Source organism: Nicotiana tabacum, chromosome 12 (assembly GCF_000715075.1).
Source record: "Nicotiana tabacum cultivar K326 chromosome 12, ASM71507v2, whole genome shotgun sequence".
Taxonomy (NCBI): domain Eukaryota; kingdom Viridiplantae; phylum Streptophyta; class Magnoliopsida; order Solanales; family Solanaceae; genus Nicotiana; species Nicotiana tabacum.
In genome coordinates this window covers 35,154,901-35,174,583 of record NC_134091.1, presented here as the reverse complement: position 1 = coordinate 35,174,583, position 19,683 = coordinate 35,154,901, and the positions used below count along the sequence as shown (strand labels likewise).

General features: G+C 43.7%; 1 pseudogene; it reads left to right on the top strand.

Moving 5' to 3' along the window:
* Positions 1 to 19,683, top strand: part of LOC107826113 (7-deoxyloganetin glucosyltransferase-like) — a 58,457-nt pseudogene that overhangs the window by 31,155 nt on the left and 7,619 nt on the right.

The following is a 19,683-nucleotide window of genomic DNA, read 5'->3' as shown; positions in this document are numbered from 1 at the left end:
AGAGCATTATTAAACGACCATGCACGATTAACAAACGGTCGTGATATCCGTGTCCAACCGGATATCACGGCGTGAATCTCGACCCGTATCGACAGCAGATCAGTGATTAGCGAAAAGGAAGATTTTTACCTTTCTTAGAATTGTGCCTAGGGTAAAACTCCCCTACTATATAAAGGGCAAGCGGATTATTCAATAGACACACTGTAACACGCACATCAGGGCAATGTACATTTATTTTCTCTATTTCTAAAGGTCATTCAATGTTCTTAATTTTGTTCATAATTCTTCATAAGTGTTTGGCTTTGAACCGAAGGCAGGCTAACTGTTAGGCTCACAACTGAGCTCGGAATCGATACTACCACTGGTTTGGCAATTTATTCTATCTTTAACCTGTTCATCCAACGTTATTAATCGCTTGTATTGAATTAGTCCACATATCCTTAAAACCCCGTATAAATTCAATTGTTATCCATTTTTAAGGGTAAACAGTTTGGCACTCACCGTGGGGCTAAGGATAATAATAGTAATTTGATACAAATTTCCATAATACACTCTGTTTTACGCTTGTTCTTTGAGATTTTAATTTCAGGTCAACCTAAAAATGTCAAACTCTCAGTCTACTCATTTGAACATTGACGCCGAATCTTGCCATCACGGCGAAAACAACAATATCGTGCCTAGCAATAAGGTACCCCCTGCCGATCCCAATGGAGCCCCAGTTGCAAACCCAGTTGACGCCAACTCGCATGTGGCCAACGACGTTAACCTGCCAACTAACCCTGAGAAGAGTGTTCACGGAGGAGCCCGACCTACGACTCAAGGTACGCCCGAAGGTGAAGGCGAAAGAATCAATATGCGGGTGATCTTCGAAATGTTATAGACCCAACAAGCGGCGATAGCACAACTGCAAAATCAAAGCCTCCCCCCTAGCAGAGTTGAGCCTGAACCATCCCAGCAAAGCATCCGAAGGAGTGATCACGCCCCAGAATGGCCGGGTGAAGTTGAGCCCCGGGCCAACCCCAAAATAATTAAAGATGCTTGAGGAACTGACAAAGCGGGTGGAATCGGGGGATAAGAAAATTAAGGCCAACGACAAAAAAGTGGAGACCTATAACTCCAGAGTCGATCAAATCCCAGGAGCACCCCCGATATTGAAAGGCCTGGATTTAAAGAAATTTGTCCAAAAGCTTTCCCTCCGAGTGTGGCACCAAAGGCAATCCCGAAGACGTTCCGCATGCTCGAAATCTGAAGTATAATGGAACTACATACCCAAATGAGCACGTGACCTCCTACGTGTGCCATCAAGGGAAATGACCAAGAAGATGACGAAATCGAGTCGGTTTTGCTAAAAATGTTCGGGGAAACCCTATCCAAAAGAGTAATGATATAGTATCACAACTTACCCCCAAATTCTATTGATTCGTTTGATATGCTTGCAGATGCCTTTGTGAAAGCGCATGTCGGGGCCATCAAGGTTGAGACGAGAAAATCGGTCATTTTCAAGGTAAAACAAAGATATCACGAAATGCTTAGGGAATTCGTATCGATGTTTCAAATGGAACAGATAGATCTACCCCCCGGTTGCGTATGATTGGGCCGTTCAGGCGTTCACTCAATGACTCAACCCCTGAAGCTCCTTGGTTTCACAGAATTTAATAGATTACCCGATGGTAACTTGGGCCGACGTCTATAACAGCTACCGGTCAAAAATTAGAGTTGAGGATGATCATCTTAGGGCCCCGTTCGGGTCCGTTTATCCCATCAGAACTAGTGACAGGCCTAAGAGAGTCATCGATCATGAACCGAGACCGAACAGAGACCGGTATCAACTGTATAGTGGGGATCGAAGGGGCAACGGATATTGGCGTAACCCCACGAGAAATGAAATGAGGAAAGATCGAGGCCGGGGACTTATGAGCAAAAACGATTTTGACAGGCCACTCGAGGCACCAAGGTTATCGGAATATAACTTCAATGTCGATGCTACCAGCTTTATATATAGCATTGCAGACTGACCCTTCCGAAAGAGACCCTAACTTAATGTGTAAGTATCATGGCACTCATGGCTATAGAATCGAGGACTGCCGACAATTAAGAGAAGAAGTGGCCTGGTTATTCAATAACGTGCATCTCCGGAATTTCTGAGTGATCGAGCCAAAAATCACTTCAGGAATAGGGACTTAAACAAACAAACCGAACAAGAAAACCTCAGCACGTCATCAACATGATCATTGATAGAGTCTACATCCCCCAGGGACCAATGCTATAGCTCACCAAGGTGTCCATCACAAGGGAAAAACAAAACCAAGATTATATCCCGGTATATCTCGGAGGGAACCATTTCGTTCAACGATGAGGACGCTGAAGGCATCGTACAACCGCCTAATGATGCACTGGTAATATTTGTACTTATAAATAAATCTCGAGTTAAGCGTATATTGATTAATCCAGGTCGCTCGGTCAATATCATCAGATCGAGGGTCGTAGAGCAGTTGGGTCCACAAGACCAAATAGTGTCGGTAGTTCGAGTTTTAAACAAATTCAACATGGCTTGCGAAACTACTAAAACGGAGATAACCCTATCGGTGAACACCGCGGAGACCTTTCAGGAAATGAAGTTCTATGCGATCGAAGGGGATATGAGATATAATGCTATTTCCGAAAGGCCATGGATTCACAACATGAGGACAGTACCCTCGACACTACACCAGACGCTGAAGTTCCCCACACCGGGAGGGATCAAGATGGTTTACGGAGAGCAGCCGGCCACAATAGAAATGTTAGCAATCGATGAGGTGATCTCGATGTACGCACTCTCGACATCAAAGAACACGGAGCCGGTTAGGAAGGAAGAAACTAAATATAAATCATCGATACCGGATCCGACCGAATCGGATAAGCAAAGAGCAGGCGAGGATGATGATTACGGAGTTCCTAAGTCGTTCATCACCCCTGATGATTCCGATTCCACCAAATCAACGGTCGATGAGCTATAGCAAGTCATATTGATCGAACACTTGCCCGATCGGAAGGTATACCTGGGCATGGGGTTAACTCCCGAGCTCAGGAAAAAACTCATTAAATTCTTTATAGCTAACATAGATTGTTTCTCTTGGTCCCATCTTTATATGATATGGATCCCGCCAGAAAAAACCACTCATAAGCTGAGCTTGGATCCAAAGTTCCACCCGGTTAAACAAAAGATGAGCCCTCATTCCGAAGTCAAGCACGTATTCATCAAAGTCGAGGTATACAAACTCCTTAAAATAGGTTCCACTAGGGAAGTTAAGTATCCTTATTGGTTAGCTAACATAGTGGTAGCACCTAAAAAGGGAAATAAGTTAAGAATGTGCATAGATTACAAAGACTTGAACAAGGCGTGCCCCAAGGACTCTTTTCCTTTTCCTAACATCGATATTATGACCGATGTGACGGCCGAGCATGAGATACTCAGCTTTTTCGACACCTATTCCGGGTATAACCAAATCCGGATAGACCGGGCAATCAAGAAAAAACTTCCTTTATCACTAAATTCAGCACCTATTATAATAACGTAATGTCGTTCGGACTAAAGAACGATGTTGCCACTTTTTAACGCCTAGTAAACCGGATGTTCGAAGAATAAGTAGAAAAATCAATGGAAGTTTATATTGACGACATCTTAGTTTAGTCTGTGCGAGTAGAGGACCATTTGAAACATTTGCAGGAAACCTTTGACATACTGAAGAGATACAATATGAAGCTTAACCCGGAGAAATGCGCATTCAGGTTCGGATCCGGGAAGTTCCTTGGATTCATGGTGTCCAACCGAAGGATTGCGATCAATCCCAATAAAATTGAAGTTATAAAGGACATCACCATGGTGGACATTGTCAAGGTCGTTCATAGGCTAACGGGGCGCAGAGTCGCCTTAGGCTGGTTCATATCGAGGTCCTCCGATAAGAGCCATCGGTTCTTCTCAATATCGAAGAAGAAGAAGAATAACTTTTCTTGGACCCTGGAATGCCAACAAGCTTTGGAAGAACTCAAACGGTACCTTTCGAGTCAACCATTGCTTCATACTCCAAAGTCGGATGAGTAGTTGTACCTATACTTAGCGGTATCCGAGGTAGCGGTAAGTGGAGTCCTAGTCCGGGAGGAGGAAGGTACGTAATTTCCTATTTACTATGTTAGTAGAACTCTGGGCGAGGACGAAATAAGGTGTAATGACCCGGATGATCGATTTGAGAATTTAAGTCCGGTACGGAGGCATAAGGACTTGAGCAGCTTCGTATTATGTGTATTGACTGAGTGCGTGGTTGAATTCCGTTACCGGATGTTTCGGAGTGATTTGGGACACTTAGTCCCTAAAACATAAGCTTAAGTCTTAGGATTTTGAAACCGTAATCGAAATTATGTGAAGACGACTCCGGATTGGAGTTCTGTCGGTTCCGTTAGCTCTGTTGGGTGATTTTGGACAAAGGAGTATGTCCGAACTGTGAATCTGAGGTCTGTAGCTGATTTAGGCTTGAAATGGTGAAAGTCGAATTTTTGGAGATTTGGACCGGAAGTAGACTTTTTGATATCGAGGCCGGAATACGATTTTCGAGAGTTGGAACAGCTCCGTTATGTTATTTGGGACTTGCCTGCAAAATTTGACGTCATTCCGGATTGATTTGATAGGTTTCGGCATCAGTTGTAGGAACTTGAAGTTTCAAGTTCTTTAAGTTTGAATTGGAGGGTGATTCGTGATTTTATCGTTAGTTGATGTGATTTGTGGTCTCGACTAAGTTCGTATGGTGTTTTAGGATTGGTTGGTATGTTTGGTTGATGTCCCGGGGGCCTCGGGTGAATTTTGAGTGCTTAACGGATCAAAAGTTGGATTTGAGTTGTTGCTGAAGTCTTCAGGCATCTGTCATTTTCGCACCTGCAGTGGAGAGACCGCACGTGCGTGATCGCACGTGCGGAGAGTCAAGCGCAGAAGCGGAAAAATGGAGGAGTGCCAGGGGTCACAGGTGCGAGATGAATTCCATATCTGCGATGCGCGTAGATGCGTTAAGGTCATCGTAGGTGCGCAATGTCCGCCGAAGCGGAAGGGATTTCCGCAGGCACGCACGCGCAGGTGCGGCCCTTTCATCGCAGGTGCGAAGGCAGAGGGGGTAAGTGATTTGCGCAGATGTGCACATTTTTCCACACAAGCTCACCTGCAGGTGCGAGCCCAGGCTCCGCAGGTGTGGAAATACCTGGCAGTGGTTAAAACCGAAGGGCTTCGCGATTTTTGTCATTTTTGGACTTTGTAACTCGGTTTAGGGAGATTTTGTGAGAGCATTTTCGAGCGATTTCTTGAGGTAAGTCCCTTGTGCTTATTTTTTATCAATAATCATGCTTCCCCATGTATTTTCCCACTTAGTTAGTGTGTATTTAAGGTGGAAATTCGAAGTTGGAGGCTAGGAATTTGGGAGTTTGAATTGTGGATTTGGAGGACCATTTGGTGTCGGATTTTAGTAAATTTGATGTGGTTAGATTCGTGAGTGAATAGGCTTTTGGATTTTGTGACTTTTACCCGATTCCGAGTCGTGGGCCCGTGTTAAAGTACCCCAATTTCTAATTTTTTGTTAAAGTATTGATTTAATTAATTAGATGAGTCTATTATGATTGTAATTATGATATGTAATTGCTTTTGGCAAGATTTGGGCCATTTAGAGCCAGATATTCGTAGAAAGGGAATTCTTACGGATTGATTGAGCTTGACTCGAGGTAAGTATCTTGCCTAACCTTGTGTGGGGGATTTTCCCCTTAGGATTTGAGTCATCTATGTTGATTATAGTCTGTGTACGCGAGGTGACGAATGCGTGCTCAGACTTATTTGTGGAAAGTTGGCCTTTAAGGGTTCTTATGTCCTTATATTCAACGTATATGATGTTTTTCTTGATACGCTTGAATTCCTATTTTCTAGTTACAACTCTACATGCTTTGATCGGAGATAAATGCTTAAGGATTCACTCTTACTGTCTATTTGACCCTTATTCGACTTAACCAAAGATTTTACCTCTTTTATCGTTGTGCTATATTTTTCATAACTGCTTATATTTAATTGAAATCATTATTTTCTCATCCTATAATTGTTTAGTCTTAATTGGAGCTATGATTATCTTCCGCTGCTTATCCTTACTTGAATTGTTGAATATTCCTCGTAATTGCTCAACCTCAAAAGGAGTTTAGATAACCTATATCTTAGTTGACTTGCCATTATTTAGAAATATTTGACTCGTGTTGGCTTCTTATTGTTAACTTGACTATTGTGGAGTCATTGCTACATTTTTGTTTTGTTTTCCCTTGTTAAGCTGTTCTCCTTGTGCCTAGCATTCTTTACTGTGGTTATTCCTTGTGAATGAGTTCTACCGTTCTTGTGATTTAAATTCTTGAGTTGATTTGCTCGTCGTACTTTGCATTTCTGTCACTGTTGTTTTTGTACTCGTTGTGGTGATGTACGAGGTTTATGTCGTGTTATAGTTGTTATCTATGTTGTTTGCACTGCATATTTAAATTGGGACTACAGACGTATTCCGGGAGATCCCCCAGCATTGCATATTTATTTTGGGACTACGGACGTATTCTGGGAGATCCCCCAGCACTGCATATTTAAATTTGGACTACGGACGTATTCCGGAAGATCCCCCAGCACTGTATATTTATTTTGGGACTGCGGACGTATTCCGGGAGATCCTCCAGCACTGCATATTTAAATCGGGACTACAGACGTATTCCGGGAGATTCCCCTATCTTGCATAATTACTTTGGGACCACGGATGTATTCCGGGAGATCCCCCAGCACTGCATATTTATTTTGGGACTACGGACGTATTCCGGGAGATCTCCCCCCTGTATTGCATAATTAATTCGGGACTATGGGACAGTATCTTGGTAGATTTCCCCTGTGGTTATATCTATGTTCGGAGCTGCTAATCTTCCATGCTTAGCTGTCACAGGGTGACTTATACTCGAAGGGTATTACTTGAAAAGTTTATATTTGAAAAGTATTTATCTTGAAGGAACTATGTTTGAAGGATATTTATTTGAAGGGGTTATGCTTGAAAAGTATTTATCTTGAAGGAACTATGTTTGAAGGATATTTATTTGAAGGGGTTATGCTTGAAAAGTATTTATCTTGAAGGAACTATGTTTGAAGGATATTTATTTGAAAGGGTTATACTTGAAAAGTATTTATCTTGAAAGAACTATGTTTGAAGGCTAATTATTTGAAAAGTTTATATTTTAAAGGTTTTTATCTTGAAAGAACTATGTTTGAAAGATATTTATTTGAAGGAAGTATATTTCAAAAATAATTTCTTATTGGAAAGGATTATATTCTAAAGACCTCAATTTAAAAACTTACGGGTGAAAGTTTACACTTGAAGGATTTGACTAATTTGTTGGGGTTTGTTGGCTGAGACCTGATGTGAAAACTATTGCAGCTGTTGAGTTACTGCTTGCCTTTACTGTATTGTGAATTTCGGATTTGGGTTGTGTTTCCGTTCATTCTTCTGTGTCTTATTCTAGTGTTCCGCTGTTACTTGTTATTTTTCCTTCCTTATTGCAATTGCTATGTCTTTAGCCATATTGCTGGGTCCTTATATAGATGTCATGCTCTGTCATCCCTATACTTATGCTTGTTCAATTTATTAGACCAATGGGTGTCTTGACTAGTCCTTGTCACTACTTAACCGAGGTTAGTCTTGATACTTACTGGATACCGCCGTGATGTGCTCATGCTACTCTTATGCACATTTATTTTGTGCAGATCTGGGTATTTGTTTATTAGTTAGCTGTGTGGACTGTTGCTGCGGAGACTCAAGGTAAACCTGCTACTGCGTTCGCAGACTTCGGAGTCACCTTCAAATTTTTATTTTGCACTGTTTATTCCTATTTATGGACAGTTGTATTTAGAGGTTCTCTAGCAAACACTCTGTAGAGCTTATGACTTGTACTACCGGTTTTGGGAATTGTAAGAGATTCTATTTAAATAATGTTGTTGTTTTAATTAATGTTAGGCTTGCCTAGTCCCTAAGACTAGGTGCCATCACGATACCCAAACGGAAGGGAAATTGGGTCGTGACACAAGGTATCCTCACCTGGAAAAATTGGCGCTCTCTTTGTTAAGCGTCTCTAGAAAGTTAAAGCCGTATTTTTAATGCCACCCCATATGTGTCGTAACTTCTTACCCGCTAAGGAATATTATGCACAAACCCGGGCTCTCGGGCAGGTTGGACAAGTGGGCCATAGAAATTAACGGGTACAATATCGAATATCGACCCCGAATCGCCATCAAATCACAAATTTTGGCAGGCGTAATTGTTGTTAACCTCGGGGACTTCCTCGGGAATATGGACTCTCTTTACGGATGGTGCCTCAAACGCAAAGGGGTACGGACTCGGCATCGTGTTGAATCTATCTACGGGTAACATAGTTAGGCAGTCTATTAGAACTGTGAAATTGACTAACATTGAGGCCAGGTATGAGACCATGATTTCAGATCTCGAATTGGCTAAAAGATTTGGGGCCGAGGTGGTCGAATCTAAGTGTGATTCCCTCCTTATGGTAAATCAAGTCAATGGGACGTTTGAAGTAAAGGAGGAACGAATGCGAAGGTATTTAGACAAATTGCAGGTAACGCTGCATCAATTCAAGGAATGGACCCTACAACACGTACTCCGAGATCAAAATAGCGAGGTCGGTGCTCTGTTTAACTTGGGTTCATCGGTTAATGATGATGAATTTAGCTCACGAACGGTCGTACAGCTCATGAAATCGGTAGTGGAATAAGGCCATGCTGAAATAAACTCAACAAGTTTAACTTGGGATTGGAGAAACAAATACATAGACTATTTGAAGACAGGGAAGTTGCCCTCGGATCCTAAAGAATTGAGAGCTCTACGCATGAAAGCGGCCAGGTTCATCCTGTCCGAAGGGAATCTGTTCAGAAGAACATTTGATGGCCCACTCGCAATATGTTTGTGGCCGGGAGATACCTAATATGTCTTGAGAGAAGTTCATGAAGGCACCTGCGGGAACTATTCAGGGGCAAAATCTTTGGTTCGGAAGATAATCAAGGCTGACTATTACTGGGTCAACATGGATAAAGATGCAAGGGACTGTGTACGAAGATGCGACTGTTGTCAAAGACAGGCAGCGATGATCCATCAACCCAGAGAGCTACTCCATTCGGTCTTGTCCCCATGGCCATTCATGAAATGGTGAATGGACATTGTCGGTCCCCTGCCATGGGCACCTGGTAAGGGTCAATTCATATTGTTTATGACTGATTATTTCTCTAAATTGGTCGAAGCTCAAGAATTCGAGAAAGTACGAGAAAAATAAGTCATTGACTTCATTTGGGATCACATAATATGCTGGTTCAGGATACCGGCCGAGATCGTATGTGATAATGGGAAGCAATTCATCGGCAGCAAGGTAAATAAATTTTTTTTAAGACCACAAAATTAAATAGATACTCTCCATACCCTATCAGTCTAGTGGGAACGGAGAAGTGGAATCTAAAAACAAGACCATACTCCAAAACTTGGAAAAGAGGTTGACCGATGCCGAAGGAAAGTGGAAGGAAATTCTTCCCGGAGTCTTGTGGGCTTACCGTACAATTTTGAAATCTAGTACCGGGGCCACCCAATTTTCATTAGTCTACAGTACCGAAGCAATAATACCGATCGAAATGGGAGAGCCGAGCCTCAGTTTTCGATATGCGACCGAAAAATCAAACTGTGAGGCCATGAGTACGAGCCTGGAACTATTAGTTAAAATATGAGAGGTTGCCCTAGTCCGGTTGGCCACCCAGAAATAGCGGATTGAAAGATATTACAACAGAAGAGCCAACCTCCGACACTTCAGGATCGGGGACTTGTTGTTAAGAAAGATAACAGAGTATACCCAAAACTCGAACGAGGGAAAGTTGGGACTGAATTGGGAAGGACCATATCGGGTCATCGGAATTACCGGCAAGGGCTCGTAGAAACTCGAAGCGGGAAACGGTGTACCGCTACCGAACAATTGGAATGTGACGCATTTAAAGAGGTACTACTGCTAAGGTACGATCTCATTTACTTTTTTTTATAATATTAGAAATAATATTAACACTTGCAGGCCGTAGCCAAAGGAAAATGTGACTATTAGGTATAAAAGCACGCGTTGCACCCTTTTTCCCTTGAACCAGTTTTGTCCCAAATGGGTTTTCTGGCAATGTTTTTAATGAGGCAGCAGTAAATCGTGCTAACTTAGATTCGAAAGCCGGTATTCAATCATAGCCAATGGTCGCATCAACCACATCCGAGCCCTCTCAAAATCGACCTCGAATACTGGGGGCCATCACCCTCGGGCTAAGGTTCTTAGCAAGAAAGAAACTTTGTACTTGAACAACTTAGGCTCGGTGGTTAAGATTTATTGTACGGGATAAATGGTCAAATGAACCATTCCCACATAGGCCACCTTAGACATAATACATGCTTTTACAAGCTTTCGGTCATATACTTTATATGTAGAAATGAAAGAAAGTTTCCACCTTGCTATTACGAATTTTTGCCTCTTCAAATATAAATCCTAAGGGCTACCCCTATTCGGGGACTATCGAGCCTAAGTTCTACCCCTATTCGGTGATCGTCGAGCCTAAGGGCTATCCCTATTCGGGACTATCGAGTCCAAGGGCTACCTCTACTCGGGGACCGTCGTCTGAAATAAGTTCGGGCAACTCGGCCTACCAAATCCTGGAGAAACAAAACCTATTAGGATGTGCCTAAACACAAAAGGCTACGACCACACTAAAAAATGACTTGAAGACGTCCGAAGCTCGTAATCAAAGCATAAGGCCTTCGTAAAATTTCAAAACTTGCTAAAAGGTTACCCTCAACAAAAGCATCTTGGGAAAACATCCGGCCACTCCGAATTTTCAAAGTCTTAAGAAAATAAGATTGCATTGAAGTCAGGGTCTGTTCGGACCTCCGAAAAACAAACGGCTTATTACTACATCTGATTCTATGCTAAGTCATTAGAAATATTTGCAAGAGAAGAAATTATGAAAAGATGCTGAAAAAGTAGAGACTTGAAATTGCCAAAAAGGGAAATTTTATATATTCCGGAATGTATTTACTAAGGCCCAACAAAAACGGCCTCAAACTAAACAAAAAGTATATACAAAACAAAAACTAAAAAAGCTCCGAGGCATTTATGCCTCATCTTCGTCGGGGCCCGATTCATCGCCAGAACCGTTGGAGCCTTCGGATCCCTTGGATGCCTCTGTGCCCTGGGGCTCGAAAAGTTTCTTTGCCTCGGCCTCAGGCTTTATTGCTTCCTCGATCTCGGTCGACAGATCGAAGCCTCATGCATTAATTTCTTCGAGGGTCTCCCTTCGAGACAGTCGCTTCACATATTCAGCATTGGTCTTCAGGCGGGCCTCGGCTGCTTCGACATAGGCCTTGTATTGGGCCACCATCTCCTAGGAATAGGCAGAGGTTGTCTCCATATTAGACCTCATCGCTTCAAGATCTTTACCGAGGGCGTCCCGTTCTGCGGAAGCCGAGCTCAGTTGTTCTCGGAGATCTTCATTCAGTTGAGCCCGCTTATCAGCTTTCTCCTTCGTCACCCAAAGCTGAACCTATACCGAAGACAACTTTGCCTGGGCAGTTTCCTTCCCCGTGGCCAGAAAATCTACCTTGCTCTTCCACCCATCGGCCATGGCTTGGATCTTGTCCATCTCCTTTCGGAGTTGGTCGACCTGGTCGATCTTCTATTGGACCTACGAGGTTTTGTCGTTAGCCACTACGACTAGTTCCTTGTTTCTAACTTCAAAGAACTTTACCTTTTCGACCAAGTCGGAGTGCTCCCGCCTCAAGGCCGATGCTTATTTTTGAGCCCTATCCAGGTTGGCATGAGGGTCCTTAATGACCTCGTCTTGTTGCTCGCTGAGGAGCTTGTACGTATCCGTTTTATGAGCCTGCTCCTTGAACTCAATCTCGAGCTAGTTGACCTCGACACGGTATCGTATGAAGCTTTTGTGATGAAGCATCGAGGCATGCAAAACAATGAAAGTCGTGTGAAATATCCAAAACTAAGTAAAATCCAAAAAGACGTAATGATGCCTTACCCGGTTCAGTGCCTGTTGCACCTCGTTGAAAAGACACAGCACGTCCACCTTGTTCATGTTTGCCTGGTCCTCCTCGGTCACCAGGAATCGGAGGTAGCTGGCTACTCCCATGGGAGCAGATAAAACCCAGGTATCCTCCGGAACAGTAAGGATAACCGATCTCTTGTGACCGGGATCCACACTCAGAGCAGGAAACTGATTAATCAGTTTTGGGCTCGAACTCGACCCACCAGATTCCGATGATGTATCCTTCTTCAGGACTTCCAGATTGCCCAGCCTAGAAAAATCTTCCAAAGTAGACGATTCCACGCCATTAAAGAAGGAATGAAACGGATCATCCACGCCATGAACCCCTTCATTGGATTTCTTATTCCCTACTTGGGCCTCCTCAAGCATGGACTTGGTATAGGAGGGCGTCCCCATAATTTCTATTACAACGGACACTTACTTCGTAGCGGAGACGGCATCCCGGAGGGTCCCACCCCCGGTCTCCATATCGACCTCTCGAGTTTGAGAGAGGTCGGCCTTACGAGTCTCCCCCTCGGCTGCCTTCTTCTCTCCGGGAGGGGTCGATCCATGGGCGATAAAAATGTTGTCTTCTTCCGGCTCATCCCTGATATGGAGAAGCGAATCAGAGTCTGGCAACCTGGAGTTGGTGCTCTTCCTGGGATTGCGAGCCACCCTCTTATTGGGTTTCACCTCAGGACCCGGGGAGCCTATAGGTTTTATTTTCCTTTTCTTCTTTTCTCCCACGGCAGCCCCGGGCTAACCCATACAGAGGGATCAGCGGACAAGGATGCGTCCTCGTCCCATTCCAAAGGCCTAAGCTCGGTGGTCGTAGGCAAACCTATGAAAGAAAGAAGAGAAGTTAGTATGATGTGAGCTAAGGATACAATAATAGCTATTTGGAGGGGACCATGAGAATGGGCTTCCCATCGGCCTTTCGAAATCTTGCGCCATGATAGCTCGAAGTATGACATCTGTTTGCATATACCTTCAATCCACTCCTTAAGCCGGGGAACTGTATTTGGGATCCGGGAAACAGCTGCACAACCGCATATATAAATGATAAGGAAGGAAATGAAAGGAAATCGACACTTAGGGAAAGGCCGCACTTACGAGATGCATTCTACTTCACGGGGAATGGCATGAACTCGAGAGGGATAAAGTCCTCGGTCTTCACCCTGACGAAACTCTCCTGCCAGCCTCGGTCTTTGTCACGACCCTCGGAATTGCAGAAGTGGCACAAAGGCCGCAGATGCGTAGATCGCGGGACAGAAATATGAGATTCGAGGGTTTTGATTCATAATTTATTTTGGGACTTAAAGCGCTCGGTTTGAGGAAAAGTTTCAAAGAATTTTCAGAGAGAGTTTAGGGGTAAGGAATTCTAACTCATTTTTGATTAATTCACATAAATCTATTGATAATTTCTTCATTTAATTAGTGCTTTGGAGTTGAAAATTGGGGAAAATGGTAGAAACTCCTTAGGCTAAATTTTCGAGTTTTGAAAGGCGAATTGAGGTCGGATTTGAGTAATTCTTATAGGGTTGGACTCGATATCGAATGAGTGTTTGGATTTTGTAATTTTGGTCGGGTTCCGAGACGTGGCCACATGTTGACTTTTTGGGGTGATTTTTCAATTCTTTACAAATAACATAATTTCATTGTTTAAATTAGTTTTCGATAGTTATATTTATATTATGTAATTGCTTTGGCTAGATTCGAGTCGTTCGGAGTTGAAAAATCGAGGGAAAGGCCTTCTAGTTGATTGGTTTAGCGTGGTTTGAGGTAAGTGACTTGTCTAACCTTGTGTGGGGGGAATTACCCCTTAGGATTTAATATCATTGTGATAATTGTGATATGTGAAAGCCGTGTACGCAAGGTGACGAGTGTGTAAACGGGCTAAATATTGAAACTTCCGGTTTTTAGGTATGTAGATTCCTTTCATGCTTTAATTGAGTTACTTTAACATGTTATAGTCATCATATTTAGTCTAATTTCAACAATCACCCAAACTGCATCAAACTTCCTCAAGGTCCGCGGCAACCCAACTACAAAATCCATAGTAATTCGTTCCCATTTCCACTCTGGTATGGTCATCTGCTGGAGTAGGCCACCTGGCCTCTGGTGCTCGTATTTAACTTGCTGACAATTTAGACACCGAGCTACATACTCAACTATGTCCTTTTTCATTCGTCACCACCAATAATGTTGCCTCAAGGCACGATACATCTTAATAGCACCCGGATGAATAAAATATCGAGAACTGTGTGCCTCCTCCAGGATCTTTTTCCTCAGTTCATCCACATTAGGAACACACAGACGACCCTGGAGTCGTAGAACACCATCTGCACCAATAGTGACTTCCTTGGTACCATTTCGTAGTACCGTTTCACGAAGAACCACCAGGTGTGGGTCATCATACTGGCGAGCCTTGATCTGTTCAAATAGTGAAGACCGGGCCACAACACATGCAAGAACTCGGCTGGGCTCTGAGATATCCAGCCTCACAAGTCTATTAGCCAAAGACTGAATATCTGAGGCTAATGGTCTTTCCTCTACTGAGATGAAAGCCAAACTTCCCATACTCTCCGCCTTTCTGCTCAAGGCATCTGCAACCACATTTGCTTTGCTCGGATGATACAAGATAGTAATATCATAATATTTTAGTAACTCCAGCCATCTGCGCTGCCTCAAATTTAGATCCCTCTGCTTGAACAAATGCTGCAAACTGCGATGATCAGTGTAAACTTCGCAAGACACCCCATAAAGATAATGCCTCCAAATCTTAAGAGCATGAACAATCGCAGCTAACTCCAAATCATGTACCGGACAATTCTTTTCGTGGGGCTTCAGCTGACGTGAAGCATATGCAATAACTTGCCCTTCCTGCATCAATACACAACCCAAGACAACGCGCGAAGCGTCACAATACACTGTATACATCCCCGAACCAGAAGGCAACACTAACACTGGTGTTGTAGTCAATGATGTCTTGAGCTTCTGAAAGCTCACCTCACAATCATCGGACCATCGGAATGGAGCACCCTTCTGGGTTAATTTGGTCAAAGGTGCTGCAATAGATGAAAAACCTTCCACGAACCGACGATAATAACTTGCCAAACCCAGAAAACTCCTGATCTCCGTCGCCGAAGTGGGACGATGCCAATTCTGAACTGCCTCAATCTTCTTGGGATCAACTTTAATACCTTTGCCCGATACGATATGTCCCAAAAATGCTACAGACTCTAGCCAAAACTCACATTTAGAGAACTTAGCATATAGCTTTTGTTCCCGCAATGTCTGAAGTACTACTCTCATATGCTGCTCATGCTCCTCCTTACTACGAGAGTAGATCAAAATGTCATCAATGAAGACAATGACAAATGAGTCAATATATGGCCTGAATACCCTGTTCATCCGATCCATAAATGCTGCCGGTGCATTGGTTAAACCAAAAGACATTACCAGAAACTCATAATGACTATATCTAGTACGGAAAGCAGTCTTCGAAACATCCGAATCCCGAATCTTCAACTAATGGTACCCCGACCTCAAGTCGATCTTAGAGAATACCCTAGCACCCTGCAACTGGTCAAATAGATCATCAATACGCGACAACGGGTACTTGTTCTTAACAGTGACTTTGTTCAATTGGCGATAATCAATACACATCCGCATTGTTCCATCCTTCTTTTTCACAAACAATACGGGTGCACCCCAAGGCGATACACTCGGTCTGACAAACCCTTTGGCTAGTAACTCTTCAAGCTGTTCTTTCAATTCTTTCAATTCTTTCGGAGCCATGCGATACGGTGGGATAGATATAGGCTGGGTATCTGAAGCCAAGTCAATACAGAAATCAATATCACGATCAGGTGGCATACCTGGAAGATCTGACAGAAATACATCGGGGAACTCCCGAACTATAGGCACTGAGTCAATAGCAGGAGTCTCTGCAGTAGTATCCCGAACATAGGCTAGATAAGCCAAACAACCCTTCTCAACCATGTGTTGAGCTTTTATAAAAGAAATAACTCGATTAAATGAACTAACATGCGAACCCTTCCACTCCAGCTTAGGCAATGCTGGAATAGCCAAGGTAACAGTCTTGGCACGACAATCTAGAATAGCATGATATGGAGATAACCAGTCCATACCCAAAATAATTTCAAAATCGGTCATCTCAAGCAATAGGAGATCTGCTCTAGTTTCATAACCACAGAATATAATAATACAGGACCGGTAGATCCGGTTCACGACAATAGAATCGCCCACAGGAGTGGACACATAAATAGGAGTACTCAAGGACTCACGAGAAACACCCAGGAATGGAGCAAATAGAGATGACACATATGAATATGTAGATCCTGGATCAAATAATACTGAGGCATCTTTGCCACAAACAGAAATAATACCTGTAATCACAGCATCTGAGGCCTCTGCAGCTGGTCTAGCCGGAAAAAAGCATAGAACCGAGCTGGAGTGCCAACTGGCTGGCCTCCGCCTCTAGGACGGCCCCTTCCCACCTGTCCTCCACCTCTGGGTGGTCGGACTACTGGTGGAGCAACTGGTCTGGTAAGTATAGGCTGCTGACCCTGCTGTACTAGTCTACCTCGAAGCCTGGGGCAAAACCTTCGCATGTGACTGGGATCCCCGCACTCGTAACAAATCTTCGATGCGATAGGCTGCTGACTAAGTGTCTGGCCCTAGGGACCTGAATACCCACTGGGAGGACCCTGAATAGCTGATGGACGGTAAGAACTCTCTGGGATAGCACTGAGATAAGGTCGCACTGGAGCACCTCGAGGAGGTGGTGGTGCTGGATATGGGGGTCTGCTGGACTGTCCCCTCACGAACTGACCTCTGCCCCCGGACTGAGCACCTCTGAACTCTCCAGAGTACCTGAACCGCTTATCTCTTATAATCTGCTCTCGGCTCCGCTGACGTACACCCTCAATCCTCCGGGCTATCTCCATAACTCGCTCATAAGAAGTACCCATCTCAACCTCTCGAGCCATAGTAGCCTGAATACCAGTATGTAAAACGGCTACAAACCTTCGCACTCTCTCCGCCTCAGGAGGGAGTATCATTAGTGCATGGCGAGATAATTTAGAAAACCTCGCCTCATAATTGGTCACTGACATCTGACCCTGCTGGAGCTGCTCAAACTGAAACCGCAACTCTTCCCTCTGGGAGGGTGGAATATACCTGTCCAAGAAGATGCGGGTGAACCTGTCCCAAGTCATGGGAGGAGAATCTGTAGTCTACCAAGAGTATAAGACTGCCACCATCTACGGGCTCTACCCTCTAGCTGAAAAGTAGCGAAATCAACCCCATGGGATTCCAGTATCCTCATGTTGTACAGTCTATCCTTGCAACGATCAATGAAATCCTGTGGATCCTCATGTCGCTCACCCCCGAAGATAGGAGGATGTAGTCTTGTCCATCTGTCCAATAGTTTCTGAGGATCGGCGGCTACAGCCGGCCTGGGTTCAGGTGTAGCTGCTGCCACTGCCCGGACTCCACCCACGGGTAATGCACCCTGGTTCTAATATACGGCAGCGGCCTGTCCATGAGCCTGCGCAGTAGGGTTCTGTGCTCCCCCGCCCGCCTGAGATATGGCTGGGTTTGCCGGAAATAAACCGGCCTGAGTCATATTATCCATGAATCGCAGTATACGACCCATAACATCCTGAAATCCCGGTGCAGATGTGATGTCCACCGGAGCTGGCTCTGCCACAGGCACCTCACCCTGCTCCTCAATAATGGTATTCTCTACTGGATCCACTGGCGGCATAACCGGAATAGTCCTGGGACATCCTCGCCCTCTACCACGGGCTGGAGCCCTCCCTCGGCCTCGGCCTCTGCCTCGACCTCTAACAACTGGGGGAGAAGCTCTTCCCTGGTCTGGAACCTCATTAGAGCGTGTTCTCACCATCCATGAGCGAATAAGAGAAGGATATTTAGTACTACATCAATTGCACGATGGAATATGAAGAAAGGTAGTTTCCTAACAACATATAGCCTCTCGAAGATAAGTACAGACGTCTCCGTACCGATCCGCAAGACTCTATTAAGTCTGTTCATGACTTGTGAGACCTACGTGAACCTAGGGCTTTGATACCATGTTTTCACGACCCAATTTCACCTGTAGGTCATGATGGCGCCCAACACTACAGCTAGGCAAGCCAACTAATAAATTAAGCATACATTGATAAAATTTAAAACCAAAAAAATATAAACCCAAACTCTACCAATGTGTGTGCCAAGACCTGGTGTCACAAGTGAATGAGCATCTAGTAGATTATACAATAGACAGAATATAAACTCCAAATACTGTCTGCAATAAAATAGACAGAATATAAATATTAGAAGAAGAGACATTGGTAACTGCAGAACGGCTCAGAAGGGCAGCTCACCACTATGCCTCTGGATGACGTGGGTATGTGATGATAGGTCCTCCACTAGTACCTGTCTCAGATCCTGCACAAAAAGTGCAGCAAGTGTAGTATGAGTACGTAAACAACATGTACTCAGTAAGTATCAAGCCTAATCTCGAAGTGGTAGAGACGAGATGGCCGACTTTGACACTCACTATAGGTCAATAACAATAACTGAAATATATCTAAAATATTTAAATCAGCATGATTTACAGAATTTACAATAATTTATTTAATCAGCAGAGATAATCAAATTCCTTCAAATGTAACAATTCTCAATATATTAATTAAATTCCTTCAATTCAAATAAATTTCAATTTATCAATTTAATCTCATTTACAGGAGTAACAATTAATCCCTAAACAAGCAAGAATAATAATTCATTAATTTCCAAGGATTTTTCCAATTTATTACTTAGCTTCACAAGCTGAAATAAATTATTAAAGTATCGTGTAATTATTATTATTAAGCACGATTTCTGCCGAGGACGTACGGCCCGATCCAGAGTGTCGTGTACACTGCCGAGGGACGTGCGGCGCGATCCATAGATGCATCTATCTTGCCGAGGCGTTCGGCCTGCTCCACAAGAAAGGAGGACATTTTCTTATGTGCCTCCGGAAGGACAGTATGTTTATTATAAGATAAATTTGGGAGGAGAACAATTTCTTTTAACAATTAATTGATTTAAATAGAAATCAAGGCCACTATGGAAGACAAACTGCGGGAATCGAGCCTGAGATGGTCCGTGCATGTGATGAGGAGAGACATAGACGCTCCGGTTAGAAGGTATGAGAGGTTGACCATGGCGGGTCCAAGGAAGGATAGAGGTGGGCCTAAGAAGTACTGGGAGAGGTGATTAGGCAGGACATGGCATTGCTTCAGCTTACCGAGGACATGACCTTAGATAGGAAGGTGTGGAGGTTGATGATTAGGATCGAAGGTTGATAATAGGTGGTCGAGGGTGTCTCCTAGGCTTACCAATAGTATTGGTAATATTCTTATATTTTCCTGTTCCTAAATCTTTTTTTTTACATATTGTGTCATTCTTACCAATAGTATTAGTATTATTCTTGTATTTCTTATCTCTAAATCTTTGTTATTACACGTGAGTCA